Source organism: Daucus carota, chromosome 8 (assembly GCF_001625215.2).
Source record: "Daucus carota subsp. sativus chromosome 8, DH1 v3.0, whole genome shotgun sequence".
In the NCBI taxonomy this organism is placed as follows: Eukaryota; Viridiplantae; Streptophyta; class Magnoliopsida; order Apiales; family Apiaceae; genus Daucus; species Daucus carota.
The window spans coordinates 11,027,003-11,046,021 of record NC_030388.2 but is presented as its reverse complement, the minus strand read 5'-3'; the positions used below and the strand labels follow the sequence as shown (position 1 = coordinate 11,046,021).

General features: G+C 34.6%; 1 long non-coding RNA gene and 13 other non-coding genes across 16 annotated transcripts; 13 read left to right on the top strand and 1 right to left on the bottom strand.

Annotated features, from left to right (window-relative positions):
- Positions 1–761: 761 nt before the first annotated feature.
- On the top strand, positions 762–915 carry LOC135149035 (U1 spliceosomal RNA). The gene has a single exon (XR_010287098.1). It is a non-coding gene; the product is annotated as a U1 spliceosomal RNA (small nuclear RNA).
- Positions 916–1,896: 981 nt separating this feature from the next.
- LOC135149069 (U2 spliceosomal RNA) lies at positions 1,897–2,091 on the top strand. The gene has a single exon (XR_010287131.1). It is a non-coding gene; the product is annotated as a U2 spliceosomal RNA (small nuclear RNA).
- A 922-nt stretch (positions 2,092–3,013) lies between these two features.
- On the top strand, positions 3,014–3,166 carry LOC135149048 (U1 spliceosomal RNA). The gene has a single exon (XR_010287111.1). It is a non-coding gene; the product is annotated as a U1 spliceosomal RNA (small nuclear RNA).
- A 984-nt stretch (positions 3,167–4,150) lies between these two features.
- LOC135149059 (U2 spliceosomal RNA) lies at positions 4,151–4,346 on the top strand. The gene has a single exon (XR_010287121.1). It is a non-coding gene; the product is annotated as a U2 spliceosomal RNA (small nuclear RNA).
- Positions 4,347–4,650: 304 nt separating this feature from the next.
- LOC108202047 (uncharacterized) lies at positions 4,651–18,007 on the bottom strand. 3 transcript variants are annotated; one of them, XR_010286172.1, is made up of 13 exons: positions 17,916–18,002; positions 17,074–17,661; positions 16,884–16,974; positions 16,241–16,288; positions 15,250–15,386; positions 14,591–14,694; positions 14,282–14,371; positions 13,991–14,155; positions 12,028–12,150; positions 8,173–8,310; positions 7,088–7,280; positions 5,935–6,072; positions 4,651–5,023 (listed from the first exon to the last, which is right to left on the bottom strand). It is a non-coding gene; the product is annotated as an uncharacterized LOC108202047 (long non-coding RNA). The 3 variants fall into 3 exon arrangements; XR_010286171.1 differs by lacking the exons at positions 7,088–7,280; positions 8,173–8,310; positions 16,884–16,974; positions 17,074–17,661 and having other exon boundaries at positions 4,859–5,023; positions 17,916–18,007; XR_010286170.1 differs by lacking the exons at positions 4,651–5,023; positions 5,935–6,072; positions 7,088–7,280; positions 16,884–16,974; positions 17,074–17,661 and adding an exon at positions 7,534–7,629 and having other exon boundaries at positions 17,916–18,007.
- On the top strand, positions 5,268–5,420 carry LOC135149047 (U1 spliceosomal RNA). Its single transcript, XR_010287110.1, has one exon. It is a non-coding gene; the product is annotated as a U1 spliceosomal RNA (small nuclear RNA).
- Positions 6,406–6,601, top strand: LOC135149058 (U2 spliceosomal RNA). The gene has a single exon (XR_010287120.1). It is a non-coding gene; the product is annotated as a U2 spliceosomal RNA (small nuclear RNA).
- On the top strand, positions 7,525–7,677 carry LOC135149052 (U1 spliceosomal RNA). The gene has a single exon (XR_010287115.1). It is a non-coding gene; the product is annotated as a U1 spliceosomal RNA (small nuclear RNA).
- Positions 8,644–8,839, top strand: LOC135149076 (U2 spliceosomal RNA). Its single transcript, XR_010287138.1, has one exon. It is a non-coding gene; the product is annotated as a U2 spliceosomal RNA (small nuclear RNA).
- Positions 10,143–10,258, top strand: LOC135149096 (U5 spliceosomal RNA). Its single transcript, XR_010287157.1, has one exon. It is a non-coding gene; the product is annotated as a U5 spliceosomal RNA (small nuclear RNA).
- Positions 10,881–11,075, top strand: LOC135149088 (U2 spliceosomal RNA). Its single transcript, XR_010287150.1, has one exon. It is a non-coding gene; the product is annotated as a U2 spliceosomal RNA (small nuclear RNA).
- LOC135149082 (U2 spliceosomal RNA) lies at positions 13,469–13,663 on the top strand. The gene has a single exon (XR_010287144.1). It is a non-coding gene; the product is annotated as a U2 spliceosomal RNA (small nuclear RNA).
- LOC135149042 (U1 spliceosomal RNA) lies at positions 14,583–14,741 on the top strand. Its single transcript, XR_010287105.1, has one exon. It is a non-coding gene; the product is annotated as a U1 spliceosomal RNA (small nuclear RNA).
- LOC135149098 (U6 spliceosomal RNA) lies at positions 17,295–17,402 on the top strand. The gene has a single exon (XR_010287158.1). It is a non-coding gene; the product is annotated as a U6 spliceosomal RNA (small nuclear RNA).
- Positions 18,008–19,019: the final 1,012 nt, after the last annotated feature.

Sequence of the window (19,019 nt, the reverse complement as noted above, 5' to 3'; positions counted from 1 at the left end):
TAAGAAAGGACTATAATGTATATTGTTTATCAAACTTAACACGCTATTTTTTTTAAATATATTCTTATTTTTATATTCCACATTAATATAACGAAAAATAAAAAGTTAGGCTCATTTTCACAATTACCACTAAATAATACACATGGTATTGTCAAGTTGTTTTCTACAAAAATATTATTTGATGGCTAAGTGAAAGAATGACAAAACTTTGTTGGTTTGTTGACTGAACATCTCTTAGAATGACACAACTTAAAGGGTTACATAAAGCATTTAACTCTCATAATAATATACAGTGGGGAACTGATCTTCGTACCTCTTTTGCGGAAGGAAAAAACACCGACCAACACAGCTCCCATCTCAACTTTCCCCAGTCTCAACTCCGAAAACTAGAAGCTCGATGGAGAGCATAGAGCATATGTTTTTGAGGAGCGACGCTGCATGTAAAGAGTTTACACCGTTCCAACTTTTCTCGCGCCTGTCATCCAAGGCAAAGCAACTCCACTCACCGGGCCGGAAACTGTAAACATTTGACCAATGATGAAAGAAATTAGTTCAAACATTTAGATATTCAATGCTTTGCATTTAGGACAGATAACTGAAAATTTTTCAACAAACAGGTGTCAATAAGATGCAAATGGTATTGTTAATATAATATATTATTATTATTAGGTGATTTGCCCGCAAAGCTTCCCTCATCCACGGAGTAAAAGAAAAGAATTCTGACAAAGGTATAAATAGAGATGCACGGCCTACTTGACAACATACTTACCTGGATGGGGTCAATGGGTGATCATTGAGGCCCATGGCCTAGGGAAGCAACTTCCATTGCACTTTGGAAGTTTCTAAGGTCTCCCCAAGTGGTGGAGCCTACATCATAATTTGTGATAGGGGGGCTTGCGTCCGCGCAGCCCCCGCATTATAGTCAAGCATTTGCTGTGGTTTATGATAATGTATATTGTTTAATCAACTTAACACGCTCATATTATTTTAAAAATATTCCTACTAGATTCACATTAATATCATGATAAATAAAAAGTTGGACTCATTTCTCTCTTACGACCAAGCATATACATATGGTATTGTTAAGTTGGTTTCTCACATAGCGTTAACTCCATCATTTCACTTTTCTCGCATAGTTGGCAACTCCATATTAAGTGAAATCAAATATCTCAGTAATAACATATGGTTCGAAGATTTTTTGTTCCTCAAAAAATCTTTTAAATCCTGCTAAATTGTAAGTGTTTTAACAAACTGGAATGTCTGTGTTTCAAATGAGTTGTTAAGGCTAAATTCGATGTTTTTTTCTGTTGGCTTGCAGTAACAACATATTTGATCAGGCAACGGATTTAATTGCATAGTAATATATTATCATTACATAATTTATCTTTATAAGCCCAAGAGCAGCAGCAAAGAAATGATCTCCATACCTGATATGAATGGACGTACGAACAAACTTTGAATATCAGGACCAATCGAATGCTAATTCCCATCTCAGCTTGAATGTCCCGTCTCAACTCCAATTGTTAAAAAGGTTTGAAGAGATTATACTTTTAAAAAGTGATACCTACATTTCAGAATGAAAATCAAAAAGATTTAAATTACTGAGTGTGTACAGATTCAGCTTTAAGTTTTTCTTTGATAAAAAAATAGACGATTGCCAGAAGAACATATTGTGGAAACTCATATTGGATGAAGATTGACCCCATGTATTACAGATGACTTTTACATAGATTTTTTTAATTTAAAAAATGGTATTAATTTTCTAATATTAAGATCATACACGTTTTTTCTTTTGTAGCTTCATAAAACAGAAAGCGGATAATACCACCACGAGTTATTTTGTGTTGAGAGTTGTGGGGCTCGGCTTATAAACAAAACCTGCCAAACATTCTAGGCATACCTTTCTCGGCCTTTGGCTAAGATCAAGTGTAGTATCTGTTCTTATCAGTTTAATATCTGATATGTGGGCCAATGGTCCACACGATATTAAATTAATTTTTTAAGGGGGAAGGCCCGCCACAATAGCTTGCTATTGGGGTTTTCGAGAGTCGCCCAAGTGCTGCACTACTGCTCGGGCCAGGCTCACCCCACCAAAATATAGTCTCAACCTTGCTTGTCTATTTTAGTAGAACACGTTTTTATCATCACTTAAAATATCGTAGAAAATTTATAACAACAGGCAACATATAATATAACGATAATGTCAGTCTCATAGATGGAATAGAGAAAAAGTTACCCAGAATAATTTTATTCTTAACTTAGTAATAAAGAAAGACTCTATAATGTATATTGTTTTATCAACTTAACACGCTAATTTTCTTTAAATATATTCTTACTATATTCACATTAATATAACGAAAAATAAAACAGTTAGGCTCATTTTCACCATTACCACTAAATATACACATGGTATTGTCAAGTTGTTTTCTACAAAAATATTATTTGATGGCTAAGTGAAAGAATGACAAAACTTTGTTGGTTTGTTGACTGAACATCTCTTAGAATGACACAACTTAAAGGGTTACATAAAGCATTTAACTCTCATAATAATATACAGTGGGGAACTGATCTTCGTACCTCTTTTGCGGAAAAAACACCGACCAACACAGCTCCCATCTCAACTTTCCTAGTCTCAACTCCGAAAACTAGAAGCTCGATGGAGAGCATATGTTTTTGAGAAGCGACGCTGCATGTAAAGAGTTTACACCGTTCCAACTTTTCTCGCGCCTGTCATCCAAGGCAAAGCAACTCCACTCACCGGGCCGGAAACTGTAAACATTTGACCAACGATGACAGAAATTATTTCAAACATTTACATATTCAATGCTTTGCAATTAGGACAGATAACTGAAATTTTTTCAACAAACAGGTGTCAATAAGATGCAAATGGTATTGTTATTATAATATATTATTATTATTAGGTGATTTGCTCGCAAAGCTTCCCTCATCCACGGAGTAAAACAAAAGAATTCTGACAAAGGTATAAATAGAGATGCACGGCCTACTTGACAACATACTTACCTGGATGGGATCAATGGGTGATCATTGAGGCCCATGGCCTAGGGAAGCAACTTCCATTGCACTTTGGAAGTTCCTAAGGTCTACCCAAGTGGTGGACCTACATCATAATTTGTGTTAGGGGGGCTTGCGTCCGCGCAGCCCCGCAATTATAGTCAAGCATTTGCTGTGGTTTATGATAATGTATATTGTTTTAACAACTTAACACGCTCACATTATTTTTAAAAATATTCCTACTATATTCACATTAATATCTTGATAAATAAAAAGTTGGACTCATTTTCTCTCTTACGACCAAGCATATACATATGGTATTGTTAAGTTGGTTTCTCACATAGCGTTAACTCCATCATTTCACTTTTCTCGCATAGTTGGCAACTCCATATTAAGTGAAATCAAATATCTCAGTAATAACATATGGTTCGAAGATTTTTGTTCCTCAAAAAATCTTTTAAATCCTGCTAAATTGTAAGAGTTTTAACAAACTGGAATGTCTGTGTTTCAAATGAGTTGTTAAGGCTAAATTCGATGTTTTTTTCTGTTGGCTTGCAGTAACAACATATTTGATCAGGCAACGGATTTAATTGCATAGTAATATATTATCATTACATAATTTATCTTTATAAGCCCAAGAGCAGCAGCAAAGAAATGATCTCCATACCTGATATGAATGGACGTACGAAACAAACTTTGAATATCAGGACCAATCGAATGCTAATTCCCATCTCAGCTTGAATGTCCCGTCTCAACTCCAATTGTTAAAAAGGTTTGAAGAGATTATACTTTTAAAAAGTGATACCTACATTTCAGAATGAAAATCAAAAAGATTTAAATTACTGAGTGTGTACAGATTCAGCTTTAAGTTTTTCTTTGATAAAAAAATAGACGATTGCCAGAAGAACATATTGTGGAAACTCATATTGGATGAAGATTGACCCCATGTATTACAGATGACTTTCACATAGATTTTTTTAATTTAAAAAATGGTATTAATTTTCTAATATTAAGATCATACACGTTTTTTTCTTTTGTAGCTTCATAAAACAGAAAGCGGATAATACCACCACGAGTTATTTTGTGTTGAGAGTTGTGGGGCTCGGCTTATAAACAAAACCTGCCAAACATTCTAGGCATACCTTTCTCGGCCTTTTGGCTAAGATCAAGTGTAGTATCTGTTCTTATCAGTTTAATATCTGATATGTGGGCCAATGGTCCACACGATATTAAATTAATTTTTTAAGGGGGAAGGCCCGCCACAATAGCTTGCTATTGGGGTTTTCGAGAGTCGCCCAAGTGCTGCACTACTGCTCGGGCCAGGCTCACCCCACCAAAATATAGTCTCAACCTTGCTTGTCTATTTTAGTAGAACACGTTTTTATCATCACTTAAAATATCGTAGAAAATTTATAACAACAGGCAACATATAATATAACGATAATGTCAGTCTCATAGATGGAATAGAGAAAAGTTACCCAGAATAATTTTATTCTTAACTTAGTAATAAAGAAAGACTCTATAATGTATATTGTTTTATCAACTTAACACGCTAATTTTCTTTAAATATATTCTTACTATATTCACATTAATATAACGAAAAATAAAACAGTTAGGCTCATTTTCACCATTACCACTAAATATACACATGGTATTGTCAAGTTGTTTTCTACAAAAATATTATTTGATGGCTAAGTGAAAGAATGACAAAACTTTGTTGGTTTGTTGACTGAACATCTCTTAGAATGACACAACTTAAAGGGTTACATAAAGCATTTAACTCTCATAATAATATACAGTGGGGAACTGATCTTCGTACCTCTTTTGCGGAAAAAACACCGACCAACACAGCTCCCATCTCAACTTTCCTAGTCTCAACTCCGAAAACTAGAAGCTCGATGGAGAGCATATGTTTTTGAGAAGCGACGCTGCATGTAAAGAGTTTACACCGTTCCAACTTTTCTCGCGCCTGTCATCCAAGGCAAAGCAACTCCACTCACCGGGCCGGAAACTGTAAACATTTGACCAACGATGACAGAAATTATTTCAAACATTTACATATTCAATGCTTTGCAATTAGGACAGATAACTGAAATTTTTTCAACAAACAGGTGTCAATAAGATGCAAATGGTATTGTTATTATAATATATTATTATTATTAGGTGATTTGCTCGCAAAGCTTCCCTCATCCACGGAGTAAAACAAAAGAATTCTGACAAAGGTATAAATAGAGATGCACGGCCTACTTGACAACATACTTACCTGGATGGGATCAATGGGTGATCATTGAGGCCCATGGCCTAGGGAAGCAACTTCCATTGCACTTTGGAAGTTCCTAAGGTCTACCCAAGTGGTGGACCTACATCATAATTTGTGTTAGGGGGGCTTGCGTCCGCGCAGCCCCGCAATTATAGTCAAGCATTTGCTGTGGTTTATGATAATGTATATTGTTTTAACAACTTAACACGCTCACATTATTTTTAAAAATATTCCTACTATATTCACATTAATATCATGATAAATAAAAAGTTGGACTCATTTTCTCTCTTACGACCAAGCATATACATATGGTATTGTTAAGTTGGTTTCTCACATAGCGTTAACTCCATCATTTCACTTTTCTCGCATAGTTGGCAACTCCATATTAAGTGAAATCAAATATCTCAGTAATAACATATGGTTCGAAGATTTTTTGTTCCTCAAAAAATCTTTTAAATCCTGCTAAATTGTAAGAGTTTTAACAAACTGGAATGTCTGTGTTTCAAATGAGTTGTTAAGGCTAAATTCGATGTTTTTTTCTGTTGGCTTGCAGTAACAACATATTTGATCAGGCAACGGATTTAATTGCATAGTAATATATTATCATTACATAATTTATCTTTATAAGCCCAAGAGCAGCAGCAAAGAAATGATCTCCATACCTGATATGAATGGACGTACGAAACAAACTTTGAATATCAGGACCAATCGAATGCTAATTCCCATCTCAGCTTGAATGTCCCGTCTCAACTCCAATTGTTAAAAAGGTTTGAAGAGATTATACTTTTAAAAAGTGATACCTACATTTCAGAATGAAAATCAAAAAGATTTAAATTACTGAGTGTGTACAGATTCAGCTTTAAGTTTTTCTTTGATAAAAAAATAGACGATTGCCAGAAGAACATATTGTGGAAACTCATATTGGATGAAGATTGACCCCATGTATTACAGATGACTTTCACATAGATTTTTTTAATTTAAAAAATGGTATTAATTTTCTAATATTAAGATCATACACGTTTTTTTCTTTTGTAGCTTCATAAAACAGAAAGCGGATAATACCACCACGAGTTATTTTGTGTTGAGAGTTGTGGGGCTCGGCTTATAAACAAAACCTGCCAAACATTCTAGGCATACCTTTCTCGGCCTTTTGGCTAAGATCAAGTGTAGTATCTGTTCTTATCAGTTTAATATCTGATATGTGGGCCAATGGTCCACACGATATTAAATTAATTTTTTAAGGGGGAAGGCCCGCCACAATAGCTTGCTATTGGGGTTTTCGAGAGTCGCCCAAGTGCTGCACTACTGCTCGGGCCAGGCTCACCCCACCAAAATATAGTCTCAACCTTGCTTGTCTATTTTAGTAGAACACGTTTTTATCATCACTTAAAATATCGTAGAAAATTTATAACAACAGGCAACATATAATATAACGATAATGTCAGTCTCATAGATGGAATAGAGAAAAAGTTACCCAGAATAATTTTATTCTTAACTTAGTAATAAAGAAAGACTCTATAATGTATATTGTTTTATCAACTTAACACGCTAATTTTCTTTAAATATATTCTTACTATATTCACATTAATATAACGAAAAATAAAACAGTTAGGCTCATTTTCACCATTACCACTAAATATACACATGGTATTGTCAAGTTGTTTTCTACAAAAATATTATTTGATGGCTAAGTGAAAGAATGACAAAACTTTGTTGGTTTGTTGACTGAACATCTCTTAGAATGACACAACTTAAAGGGTTACATAAAGCATTTAACTCTCATAATAATATACAGTGGGGAACTGATCTTCGTACCTCTTTTGCGGAAAAAACACCGACCAACACAGCTCCCATCTCAACTTTCCCCAGTCTCAACTCCGAAAACTAGAAGCTCGATGGAGAGCATATGTTTTTGAGGAGCGACGCTGCATGTAAAGAGTTTACACCGTTCCAACTTTTCTCGCGCCTGTCATCCAAGGCAAAGCAACTCCACTCACCGGGCCGGAAACTGTAAACATTTGACCAACGATGACAGAAATTATTTCAAACATTTACATATTCAATGCTTTGCAATTAGGACAGATAACTGAAATTTTTTCAACAAACAGGTGTCAATAAGATGCAAATGGTATTGTTATTATAATATATTATTATTATTAGGTGATTTGCTCGCAAAGCTTCCCTCATCCACGGAGTAAAACAAAAGAATTCTGACAAAGGTATAAATAGAGATGCACGGCCTACTTGACAACATACTTACGTGGATGGGATCAATGGGTGATCATTGAGGCCCATGGCCTAGGGAAGCAACTTCCATTGCACTTTGGAAGTTCCTAAGGTCTACCCAAGTGGTGGACCTACATCATAATTTGTGTTAGGGGGGCTTGCGTCCGCGCAGCCCCGCAATTATAGTCAAGCATTTGTTGTGGTTTATGATAATGTATATTGTTTTAACAACTTAACACGCTCACATTATTTTTAAAAATATTCCTACTATATTCACATTAATATCATGATAAATAAAAAGTTGGACTCATTTTCTCACTTACGACCAAGCATGTACATATGGTATTGTTAAGTTGGTTTCATTTCACTTTACTCGCATAGTTGTCAAGTCCATATTAAGTGAAATCAAATATCTCAGCAATAACATATGGTTCGAAGATTTTGTGTTCCTCAAAAAATCTTTTAAGTCTTGCTAAATTGTAAGAGTTTTAACAAACTGGAATGTCTGTGTTTCAAATGAGTTGTTAAGGCTAAATTCGATGTTTTTTTTTTCTGTTGGCTTGCAGTAAGAACATATTTGATCAGGCAACGGATTAAATTGCATAGTAATATATTATCATTACATAATTAATCTTATAAGCCCAAGAGCAGCAGCAAAGAAATGATCTCCATACCTGATTTGAATGGACGTACGAAACAAACTTTGAATATCAGGATCATTCGAATGCTAATTCCCATCTCAGCTTGAATGTCCCGTCTCAACTCCAAAAGTTAAAAAGGTTTGAAAAGATTATACTTTTAAAAAGTGATACCTACATTTCAGAATGAAAATCAGAAAGATTTAAATTACTTAGTGTGTACAGATTCAGCTTTAAGTTTTTCTTTGATTAAAAAATAGACGATTGCCAGAAGAACATATTGTGGAAACTCATATTGGATGAAGATTGACCCCAAGTATTACAGATGACTTTCCCATGGATTTTTTTAATTTAAAAAATTGTATTAATTTTCTAATACTAAGATTATACACGTTTTTGTCTTTTGTAGCTTCATAAAACAGAAAGCTGATAATACCACCACGAGTTATTTTGTGTTGAGAGTTGTGGGGCTCGGCTTATAAACAAAACCTGCCAAACATTCTAGGCATACCTTTCTCGGCCTTTTGGCTAAGATCAAGTGTAGTATCTGTTCTTATCAGTTTAATATCTGATATGTGGGCCAATGGTCCACACGATATTAAATTAATTTTTTAAGGGGGAAGACCCGCCACAATAGCTTGTTATTGGGGTCTTCGAAAGTCGCCCAAGTGCTGCACTACTGCTCGGGCCAGGCTCGCCCCACCAGAACATAGTCTCAACCTTGCTTGTCTATTTTAGTAGAACACGTTTTTATCATCACTTAAAATATCGTAAGAAAATTTATAACAACCGGCAACATATATAATATAACGATAATGTCACTCTCATAGATGGTATAGAGAAAAGGTTACCCAGAATAATTTTATTCTTGACGTAGTAATAAAGAAAGACTCTATAATGTATATTACTATATTGTTTTATCAACTTAACACACTAATTTTTTTTTAGATATATTCTTACTATATTCATATTAATATAACGAAAAATAAAACAGTTAGGCTCATTTTCACAATTACCACTAAATATATACACATGGTATTGTCAAGTTGTTTTCTACAAAAAATATTATTTGATGGCTAAGTGAAAGAATGACAAAACTTTGTTGGTTTGTTGACTGAACATCTCTAAGAATGACACAACTTAAAGGGTTACATAAAGCATTTAACTTGCATAATAATATGTCATAATGTACTACAATAATAGCCACTTTATCAAAAGCTCTGGGTCCTTTGACAGCTTGATTGATACGGTTATGCAGCTGCTACTGTCCAAACTTAACCTTGATTTTTCACAGGAAAAGAAAAATTGATATTGCTAAAAAGTTCAGAAACCTCGCCAACACTGCATACCGAAAGTTCAGGCCGGACAGTCGAGGAAAAAAAAAACAAAGTTACTTCTAAAAAATCACAACTATAAAAATTTGTGTTAGGGGGGCTTGCGTCCGCGCACCCCCCACAATTTTATAGTGAAGTATTTGCTGGGGTTATGGGAGCTTTTACTTGTTTATTACTGTACGGAGGTCATGGTCTAACACTAGAGCTGTTCATGTTACAAAAGGTTTAAATACCTAACATATATACAAACTTGGTGTTTTTCCTTATTTTCTTGTCCGACTGATACAGCTTTGCAGCTGCTACTGTTCAAACTTCAACTTAATTTCACACAGGAAAAGATAACTTGTTATCGCGAAAAAGTTCAGAAACCTCGCCAATACTGCATACCGAAATTTCAGGTCGCACAGTCAAAGGAAAAAAGAAAGAAAGAAACCAAGTTACTTATAAAATATTACTACAAGTATAATAAAATTGACTCCCGCGTCATGTTCTGCAGCACCGACCTGAAAAGGAGAGAGCTATCGGTTGCCTTTCACTGTGTTTGCTTGCTCTTATTCAACTTTTCAGGACTTCGAAAAGAAATCCCACATTGCACGAATAAGCGCAGACACATCAACAACATCACATATTGAAAGAACTGTTCTGTTCTCTAATAAAAAAATAAAAAAATGCAGCCATGCGATGAGCACAAAGCAAACTATTCTTTCGCCTTTTACTAAAGAATACCGTGTGCTCGTCACTTACAATGGCCTAAGCCTATTTTTGGAGGGGGTTTCTGCACAGATCTCCCTAACAATTCAAGCTAAGAACTTTATGCAATCTGCCGACTAAGAGGAGTATCTGGATCCCCGAGTGCTTTACAAAACTGGTTCATCTTCAGTGTTGTGATAATTTCACTTTATTCGCATAGTTGTTAGTTCTATATTTGATGTGTTTGTCTTTTGGCAATTTGATACGATCACGCATGTGTTTCAATTCATTAATTATTGATATTTGAATTTCTGCCTTTTACTATGTTCGTGGGTGCTCTTCTTTTGGTTCATAGCTCATATCACAAAAGCAAAGGGTCTTTCCTAAAAATAACGCTGTTAGGAAATCGGTTGTGTTGTTTCTGCGGCTCAGTTAGGGGAGCAGCCCATGGAAGACCTGCTGAACTTTGACTTCTAAAACACCTTGTTCTATATTTTTCTGAGAGCATCCTCTTTGTGCTACCACCCTCCGAAACATCTTCAGAGATTTGCATTAATATGTGGGTATTTCAGGACATTTGTACTCGAAATTATTTATCCACATATTTAGTTCCCCTGTCCTATAGCTCTACCCTGCTGATTTCTGGTTGGAGTTGTGTACCACATCGAGATATTTTGTGTTGGGAGTTGTGCCAACTCGGCTTATAAACAAAGTCAGCCAAACTTTCAGCCTTTTGGCTAAGATCAAGTGTAGTATCTGTTCTTATCAGTTTAATAATATCTGATATGTGGGCCAATGGTCCACACGATATTAAATTAATTTTTTAAGGGGGAAGGCCCGCCACAAAAGCTTGCTATTGGGGTCTTCGAGAGTCGCCCAAGTGCTGCACTACTGCTCGGGCCAGGCTCACCCCACCAAAACATAGTCTCAAAATTGCTTACCTATTTTTGCGGAAACATGTTTTTATTATCTGTTAAATAACCATCTAAATATATGATTAAGAACATATTTTTTTTGTTCTAGATTGTGTATATAACTATAATGTATGGTCCAGCAATTAGAGAACACTTATAGATGGTATATAGAAAATATTACTGTCTATAATGTCTATTGTTTCATCAACTTCACATGCTCAAATCATTTTTTAATATATTTTTACTATATTCACATTAATATAACAAATGAGGCTCATTTTAACAAGTACGACCAAACTTGTATACACATGGTATTGTTAAGTTGTTTTGTATGAAAGGGTCTTAAACAACTGCGAAGACGCACCCACCCCAGGTTGAGGAAAAATGCAAGCAAACCTAGGAAAAGGTTTGGGCTACTTATGACTCTGAACACATGTATCACTACTTTAAAGGAAATCGCTTTAGTTTGTTCACCCTCCATTGCTTCAATTTAATAGTTAATGACTAAAAGGTTTGCTCCAAGAGTTACATAGAGTCCTAGGTTTAGTTCCGGTCAATGTCCTAAACCTAAAATCCTACAAAGCTACTGCCGGAGACACTTGAAAAATTAGCAAGGACTTTGTGCAAGGATGAAAAGCACGAAGGTTAAAATTATTTCTTAATCAAGCGCCCCACATGTAATACAAACGCGCTTTCTGTGAAGACTGATTTTTTCTTCCCCCCCCCCCCCCCCCTCCTTTTTTTCTAGGTTTCTTTAAAGCACATCAAATGAGCTTTTAAACTGAAACAACAGTACATCATATTTTACTTAATCCGTTGTTCAATGTGGCATACAATAAGAAGTTAAGAACATATTTGATCAGGCAACGGACTTAATTGCATAATAATATATTATCATTACATAATTAATCTTCATAAGCCCAAGAGCAGCAGCAAAGAAATGATCTCGATACCTGATATGGACGTACGAAACAAACTTTGAATGTCAGGACCAATCGAATGCTGATTCCCATCTCAACTTGTAGGTCCTGTCTCAATTCCAAAATTTGAAAGGTTGGCCTTCTGGAAAGTGATGCCTACATCTCAGAATAAAATTTAGCAAGCTGTCAATTACTGACGTGTACAGAATCAGCTTTAATTTTTTTGTTTGATTAAAAAATATACAGCTGCCAGAATAACATATCATGGAAACTCATATTAAACAAAGATGGAGCAGAAGTATTACATATGACTTTCCCACGGATTTTTAATTAAAGAAAAGGTCTTAATTTTTTAATACCAAGATCTTACAGGTTTTTTTCTTTTGCAACTTCATAAAACAGAACTGATAGTGTTTGTACTGATATTATTCTCTAAACCTGCTATAAGCACTTACCTAAAACAATTTCTTGTAGGTGAATTTTCGGGATGCACAACTCAACTGTCTCGATGATAATTAAAATGAAGACCGAAAGAATATCTCATAATGTACTACAATAATAGCCACTTTATCAAAAGCTCTGGGTACAGAGATGAATTCCTTAATTTTAATAAAAATCCCCGTGTCCGCAACACCACATGAGATTAGTATAATATGTGAATATATCGTTTAAAAACACATAATGGTATCAGACTGTTAAAGATTGCAAAAATCATCAAAGAATTCAGTTCTTTTACTGTTCTATTCATATTCAAAAAAAAAAAAAAAAAAAACAAAGATTGTCTAAGTTCAGTTAATAGGTTTTCTGAGTAGTGAACTTGGCAGTTTGCAACCAAATCTCCCCTAACAATTCAAGCTAAGAAAATTATGCAATCTGCCGACTATGAGGAGTATCTACATCCCTGAGTGCTCTACAAAACTGGTTCATCTTCAGTGTTGTGATAATTTCACTTTATTCGCATAGCTGTTAAGTCTATTTTGATGTGTTTGTGTTTTGGCGATTTGATACGAACACGCATGTGTTTCAATTCATTAATTAATGATATTGGATTTTTTGCATTTTACTATGTTCGGGGGTGTCTCTTTTTTGGTTCATAGCTCATGTCACAAAAGCAAAGGGTGCTTGCCTAAAAATAACGCAGTTAGGAAATCGGTTGTGTTGTTTCTGCGGTTCAGTTAGGGGAGCAGCCCGTGGAAGACCTGCTGAACTTTGACTTCTAAAACACCTTGTTCTATATTTTTCTGAGAGCCTCCTCTTTGTGCTACCACCCTCTGAAACATCTTCAGAGATTTGCATTAATATGTGGGTATTTCAGGACATTTGTACTCGAAATTATTTATCCTCAAATTTAGTTCCCCTGTCCTTTAGCTCTACCCTGCTGATTTCTGGCTGGAGTCATGTACCACAACGAGATATTTTGTGTTGGGAGTTGTGCGGCTTGGCTTATAAACAAAGTCAGCCAAACTTTCAAGGCATACCTTTCTCGGCCTTTTGGCTAAGATCAAGTGTAGTATCTGTTCTTATCAGTTTAATATCTGATATGTGGGCCAATGGTCCACACGATATTAAATTTATTTATCAAGGGGGAAGGACCCCACAATAGATTGCTATTGGGGTCTTCAAGAGTCGCCCAAGTGCTGCACTACTGCTCGGGCCAGGCTCACCCCACCAAAACATAGTGGGCCAATGGTCCACACGATATTAAATTTATTATTAAGGGGGAAGGACCGGCACAATAGATTGCCATTGGGGTCTTCAAGAGTCGCCCAAGTGCTGCACTACTGCTCGGGCCAGGCTCACCCCACCAAAACATAGTCTGAAAGTTCCCTGCCTATTTTTGCGGAAACATGTTTTTACTATCTGTTAAATAACCATCTAAATATATGATTAAGAAAATCTTTTTTTGATCCACTAGCTTGTGTATACAACTATTTTGTATGAAGTCCAGCAATTTAACTTGCATAATAATATTACAGTTGAGAAGTGAGCTTCATACCTCTTTTGCGGAAAAAACACAGACCATCACAGCTGCCATCTCAACTTTTTTCCGTCTCAACTCCGAAAACTATAAGCCCGATGGAGAGTGTATGTTTTTGAGGAGCGATGCTGTTCCAACTTTACTCGCGCCTGTCATCCAAAGCAAAGCAATTCCACTCAAAAACTGTAAACATTTGCCCAAAGATGAAAGAAATTAGTTCAAACATTTAGATATTCCATGCTTTGCATTTAGGACAGATAACTGACAATTTTTCAATATATGTCAATAAGATCCAAATGGTATTCTTACTATAATATAGTATTATTAGGTGATTTGCTCTCAAAGCTTCCCACATTGACGGAGTAAGAAAAAAGCAACTCCACTCACTGGGCCGGAAAACTGTAAACATTTGACCAATGATGAAAGATATTAGTTCAAACATTTAGATATTTGATGCTTTGCATTTAGGACAGATAACTGAAAATTTTCAACAGATGCCAAAAAGATGCAAATGGTATTGTTATTATAAAATATTATTATTATTATTATTATTAGGTGATTTGCTTGCAAAGCTTCCCTCATCGACGGAGTAAAAGAAAAGAATTCTAACAAACTTACCTGGATGGGGTCAATGGGTGATCATTGTGTCCCATGGCCTAGAGAAGCAACTTCCATTGCACTTTGTAAGGGTGCCTTCCTAAGGTCTACCCAAGTGGTGGAGCCTACATCATAATTTGTGTTAGGGGGGCTTGCGTCCGCGCAGCCCCAGCAATTATAGTCAAGTATTTGCTGTGGTTTGTGGGATATAATGTAGATTGTTTTATCAAGTAAACACGCTCAAATTGTTTTTAAAAATATTCTTACTATATTCACATTAATATAATGATAAATATAAAGTAGACTCATTTTCACAATTACGACAAGCATATACACATGGTATTGTTAAGTTGTTTTCGCACATAGTTGTTAAGTCCATAATTTCACTTTACACACATAGTTGGCAAGAGTGAGATCAAATATCTCAGCAATAATATATGGTTCGAAGATTTTGTGTTCCTCAAAAAATCTTTTTTGTTAAATTGTAAGAGTTATAACAAACTGCAATGTCTGTGTTTCAAATGAGGTTTTAAGTCTAGATTTGATGTTTTTCTCTGTTGGCTTACAGTAAGAACATATTTGATCAGACAACAGATTTTGATTGCATAATAATAAATTATATCATTACATAACTAATCTTTACAAGCCCAAGAGCAGCAGCAAAGAAATGATCTCCATACCTGTACTGAATGGATGTAAGAAACAAACTTTGAATGTCAGGACCAACCGAATGCTAATTCCCATCTCAGCTTGAATGTCCCGTCTCAACTCCAAAACCTAAGAGGTTGGGGGAGATTATACTTTTAAAAAGTGATACCTACATTTCAGAATGAAAATTAGAAAGATGTCAATTACTGAGTGCGTACAGATTCAGCTTTAATTTTTTCTTTAATTGAAAATAGACGATTGCCAGAAGAACATATAGTGGAAACTCATATTAAAAGAAGATTGACCCGAAGTATTACAGATGACTTTCCCATGGATTTTTTAATCAAAAAAATGATATTAATTTTCTAATACTAAAATCTTACACGTGTTTTTCTTTTGTAACTTCATAAAACAGGAAGCTGATAGTGTTTGTACTATTATTATTCTCTATACCTGCTTTAGCCTTTAAGAATTTATCCAAACCAATTTCTTGTAGGTGAAATTTTGGGACGCACAATTCAACTGTCTCAATAATTAAGATGAAGACCGAAAGAATATCTCATAATGAACTACAAATTACAATAATAGCCACTTGATCAAAAGCCCTGGGTACATAGATGAATTCCTTAATTTTAATAAAAATCCCTGTGTCATTTGCAACACCACATGAGATCGGTCTATAATGTGAATATATCTTTTAACAACACATAATGGTATCAGACTGTAAAAGATTGCAAAAATCATCAAAGAATTCAGTTCTTGATTTTTACAGTTCTATTCAGGTTCACGTAAAATGATTGTCAGTTAATAGGTTTATTGAGTAGTGAACTTGGCAGTTTGCAACACAAACAGATTCATGAAATTCCACTCCCTAAAGACCAGTTAAAAATGGAAGATAAATAATATTATTTTCTTTCATCTTTAATTTGCAGGAATAATAATTAAAATAAAAGTTATCATCAAGGAAGATTGAGAAATTAACATGGTTTTAAATTTCAAACTAAACGATGTCTAGTTTTTTACCATCTTCCTCCACTTCTGTAGTTGTGTGAACGACTAGAGAAACTTTTCCTAAAAGTACAAAAGATCAGATTCAGAAATCAGGAACAAAAGACAAGAATTGAAGGAAATCTTGAGTCCACTTACTGAAGGAAAATATCATCAGAACACATTACAACTCTAAGGCCTAACGAGCAACTCTTCTACTACTTAGGCAACATGCAATGATGCATGTATACTTATCAAATTCAAGAGCATATTGAACTTAATCTTCCTATTATATTAGAGATCAACTTGACAAAAGGAGTATATGTGCAGAACATGTTTCTATTACTAGAGCTCAGAAGTGCACTATGACGTATATTTCTCTATCAACATCAGCACGCTCAAATTATTTGTTTAATATTTTCTTACTATATTTTACATTAATATAATGATAAATAAAAAATGCGACGCATTTACAACCAATAATATACACATGGATCATAAATCATTATCTTGTTAAGTATGGTGAAACGCTTTCATATGTTTTCAAGTTTAATGGTTTGTTCTGCCAAAAATATTATCTGATGGTTTAAGTGCAAAAATAACAAAAGTATGTCGATTTTTTATGTGAACAGCACTTGGCACCAGACAACTGGGAGACAGACCAGGTCGAGAAACATACATGTAAATCCATGGGAAATTAATTTTTTGCACAGTCCTGGCATCTTGCTTGTAAACTCTACACTGTTTGAGTTCCAAGCAGTAACATAGTCCTGGAATCAAAAATGGCGGGAGCGAATCCATGGACTGAATATATTGATATCACATTTTTGCCTCCACAAAAGGTTTGCACAACTCAAGAATCGTCCTACCTGATTTCGCACTACCTTGAAGGAAACCGCTCCAGATTGTTTACCCTCTGCTTCACAGTTCACGGTCATGGTTAATGACTAGAAGGCTGCTTCGAGGGTTAAATAGATTCCTAGGTTCACGTTCATCTAAGTTTCGGTCAGTATACTAGACACAAACTCCCACACTGTTACGGGCATAGACAATATAGCATTTATATACCTCTTCCACCACAATCTACAATGTCCCCTTGGGGACATCCAATAAAATTGGAACGATGCAGAGAAGATTAGCACGGCCCCAGCGCAAGGATGACACGCACAAATCGAGGAATGGTCCAAAAAAAATTTCTTTACCTTAAGTTACTTATGAAAAAGTTTAAAATACAATATATTTTTACAAATTAGCTAAATCAAAAAATAAAATCTCTTATATATTCCCATTAAAATAACAATAAATGGAAGGTTATATGAGTACACCCTAGAAAAACCCATTATCGGATATACATAATACGATTATGAATATGTTACCTAAGACAGTTAGACTCTTCGGTGTGCCTCGAGTACCCGTGTTGGACAGACACTGAGACATGGACCCTCTCTCTTGTACAACTGTTGCAGATTTTGACACTAATTAGGCCTAAAACATGTACAGTACTCTATATTTTTAAAATATTACCAAGTCTATCATTTAGACATGTATCCATGTTGAACAACTTACCTAAGTAACAAAGATTATGATATATAATTCGAAACACCCAACGAAAACACAGCAAACATCATATGTAATAGAACTATACACAGAAAAAGGGAAAGTGAAACAAAATAAAAAAAAAAAGATCGGAATAAAATAAAACGCTACTGACCAGAAAGTGACGCCGGGGAAATTGCATGGATCGCCTGTGTGTATAGACTAGACAGTCTTTTATTTCATCTTTTATCTTTCATGTTTCTGTGTTCTTCTTACGGGGTGTATTCGATTGGAATTTTAATGGATTGTTTTTAGTTTATAGATTTTAATGGATTGTATATGATTTTGATTTTGTGCGGATTCTTAGCAAATGTCGCAGAGTTTATAAGATTTAAGCACAATACTTCAAAATCCCATTGATTTTGGTGGGATTTCAAAAAACTTAAAATACACTGAAGAATGCCACAAAATCCACAATTTTATGAAATGAAAAAAAATCCATCAGCATTTGAATACCATCAGATTTTAATGAATTTTAAACAATCCCAATTGAATACCATCGGATTTTAAAGCATAATTTAAAATCCCAATTGAATACCACCAGATTTTGTAGCATAATTTGAAATCACAATTGAATACCTCAAGATTTTAATGGATTTCAAACAATCCTAATCGAATACCGATTTCATGAATGCAAAAAAATCTTTAAAATCCCAATCCAATACACCCCTCTTAGGTTTGAGTTTTGAGAATCCCAAGAAACCCTCGTGAATAAAGTACTGTTGAAGGTGGAGAAGTACGAATTACGAAGTACACTCTTTTTTTTTTTTTGAAAGGAAATACGAAGTACACTCTTAAACCTGCTTTAATTTTAGTCTCCGTGTTTTATTACTGTCATGCCTACGTAGAAAATATTCCTTTATTTTGACCTTTTTTCATGTATTTTATGGTGAATAAAAAAAAATATTTTTTTATATTCTATTTTTTTGGAGGAAAATTATAAATAAAAATTTCGCATTTAAATTTTAATGAAAAGGAAATTTTCAAAATTTTTATAAAGTATGTTTTCTATAAAAGTGATAAATTTTCCATGAAATTTAAATTGACATGTATAATGGGATAGAGGGAGTAGAAATTTTATTTTATTCAACATTTTTTTTGAATGCATAATTGATAAAATGCCGTACCACTTTTAATATATTTTTTGGAGAATTAAAAATTTATTTGCATGTTAAGGCACCTAAAGATATATGACAAGACTCAAAATGTCACATAAAAA